General features: G+C 38.7%; 1 long non-coding RNA gene across 1 annotated transcript; it reads right to left on the bottom strand.

Annotated features, from left to right (window-relative positions):
- Positions 1-673: 673 nt before the first annotated feature.
- LOC145119568 (uncharacterized) lies at positions 674-1752 on the bottom strand. Its single transcript, XR_013713894.1, has 3 exons — positions 1649-1752; positions 1387-1456; positions 674-774 (listed from the first exon to the last, which is right to left on the bottom strand). It is a non-coding gene; the product is annotated as an uncharacterized LOC145119568 (long non-coding RNA).
- Between the last annotated feature and the right edge of the window lie 1090 nt (positions 1753-2842).

Genomic DNA, 2842 nt, shown 5'->3' on the forward strand with positions numbered 1-2842 from the left:
ACAATGGGTTGTGATTATATCTTCAATGTGAAGACTAACATGGATAGGAATGTACACACATTCAAATCTAGTATGGTAGAAATGGGTTTCACCTAAGACTCCATAAATTGATAATGAGGAAATATTCTCACCATTAGCTAAGAAGGGTCTATTTGGTTATTTGTTACCATTGTTGCGTTCTTTGATACAAGATATGGTAAAGTGGATGTGTAACGCCCCGACTTTCAGGTACTAATTTTATGGCTTTAATTTTCATAAGTTGTAAGGTCTACTCGACGAGTTGGATGCCCTGACTCGTCGAGTAGGAGCGGGTTTGGCCATGTGTTTAAGTGACCTACTCGCCGAGTCCAGAATAGGACTCGACGAGTAGGAGCTGGAGGATGAAACCCTAATTTTCGGGGTTTTGCACCATATTTAAAGGAACATTAGCCTCCCTTAGCCTCCCTTACAGCCTCTTGAGAGTCCAACAAACCCTAATCTGTATGTGTGCTCCATTTGTGACATCCCCATTTTCACGGCCAGAAAAGACCGATTTTGTTTATGCTTTGTTTAAAAATCAGAGTAACATTTTAAATAAAAGTGTTGCGAAATTTGTTCCCAAAATAAAATATGATAAAGATTTATCAAAGCATTTCCGTAGAAATGTATTTCATTAAAAACCTCGGGATGTCATGTTCGATACAGATCAAAAGCATAAACAGTACAATAAAGCCTTACTACATTTATTCATAATCTCTCATCCCAAACATCATATCTATGCTCGTGCGCCACTACCTGTAATACAAGAAACTGAGTGGGTCAGGCTTGGGAGCCTGGTGAGCACATAGGGTTTTCAACCCACAATAAATAAGTTTATTAATTTCATCAATCAACAATAACCCGATTACCCGTTCCCGTTATCCTCACATTACGTCCCTAAAACACCTATCATAAGGGACCTAGCCTAAGGATCAACATCGGGATGGACACTACTGCCAAGGGGTTTCCTCAGCAATAAATGTCCTAAAGGCAACCATGAGGGGATAGAGTACACCGGTGAACACATCGTTCACAAACACCTACAGGTTGCGAGCCTACTAGCGTTCCACTGGACTGTCTAGAAGAGTCCGTGGTCGTCATCCATACTCCGCTAGATGACAGAATCAACAACAACATCATCGAGGCCTCTCATCATTTTATCACACATCGTCTTATTACATCTACCCATGTTTTACCCCAACATTTTTGTAGATATAAAATACATATACAGTTTAAATTATTTAAAACATGTATAAAAATCTTTCATCAGCATAGGCAGCAAGTATTCAGATAATATGCACACATAGCACGTAATTAATATAAAATACTTCATATCTATGTGTAAGATGAAAGTAACTATGCACTCACCTGATTAGGTGGTGACTCGGTACTCGAACAGCACTCCGTTATCTCAAAACAATTTTTCCTTGATCAAAACCTAGTATTAATACCACTAGCGTTTAGTTTTAACGTTAACCGCGACTAATTAATAGTCTGGCTATTATTATTATTATACAAGCGTTAAATAACACTCAATATATAAATAATAATAGCCCAAATAATTATTTTAAGGACCTAATAACATTACTATAATTATTTAAAAGTTATATTAAAAATTTCGTAGGCGTACCTTACTTACAGCGGGTTTTTTTTTCTCAAAACCGGGCTTCGCTGGAGCAGCGTTTCCGAGCCGAAAGGTTCTTTTCTCGGGACTCCGGGAGCCTCGGGACTTCCTTCGGGTGCTAGGGGGTTTACCTAGACTTTAGGGGTTCAAGGGAGCTTAGAGAGAGAGTTTAGAGAGAGAAAGTGGAAGAGGAAAGGTGTAAGAAATGAGAGAACCCAACACTTCTATTTATAGTGAGTTGGGGCATGTGGTGACCTTCTGGTGGTGCCACTTGTCCAAATTCTGGTGGTGTCACATGTCCAATTTCTGGTGGTGCCACATGTCCAATTTCTGGTGGTGCCATGTCACCCAATATCGCGTATCGGCCTCCCGTGTTAGAAAAATCACAACTCTCGCATACGAGCTCCGTTTTTGACGTTATTTATATCCACGCGAAGGCGGGAACGTAATCTACAACTTTCGTTTAGACTCCGTTGGCTAATTTTGAATTTATTTTAAAAGTTATATTTTTAACAGGCCGGGACAGGATTGGTCCGTTAAAAATTCATAACTTCTTCATCTGACGTCCGTTTTCGTATGTCTTTTTATTGTTACGCCACAATTAAAGAGCTCTTCGATTCTCGTTTAGGTCGTGTCGGCTAAAAACTCGCTTTATCATAAATTCACTATTCACGCTTCCCGGTATCGTGCCGGTTCCGTCGTGAAACTTCGTCGGGTCATAACTTCTTCGTTATAACTCGGATTTCGGCGTTCTTTATATCTCCGGAATCCTTGTTTTGACCACTACAACTTTATGTAAAGATATCGGGCTTATCTCATATTTTAATTTTGACGCTTATTTTTATTCTTTATTAATTATACATTTATAATTAAATAATAAGCACATAAATTCACAAAATACTCAAATATTTCATTTTTATTACATCAAAAGAGTTACAATAGTTGACCTAGACTATTACATCGTCTAAAAATGCTTAGCCCCGAAACCCGGGCGTTACACCATTCTTGTGTGTTTGAAGCTTTGGAAGGTGGATCTTAGTGAGAGGAGCTTGAGCATCAAGTAGCTAGCAACAAGGAACATGTGTGGATCTGAAATCTACCTCAGTTAGCATCATTTGAAGGTATCAAGTCGTTATCTTGACCTCATTTCCTTCTAGATCTTATTTGGTTAAATATTAGGGCTTTTATAGCATGTTAGGA

This window comes from Lactuca virosa, chromosome 6, assembly GCF_052849685.1.
Source record: "Lactuca virosa cultivar CGN04683 chromosome 6, Lactuca_virosa_CGN04683_v6, whole genome shotgun sequence".
Lineage (NCBI taxonomy): Eukaryota > Viridiplantae > Streptophyta > Magnoliopsida > Asterales > Asteraceae > Lactuca > Lactuca virosa.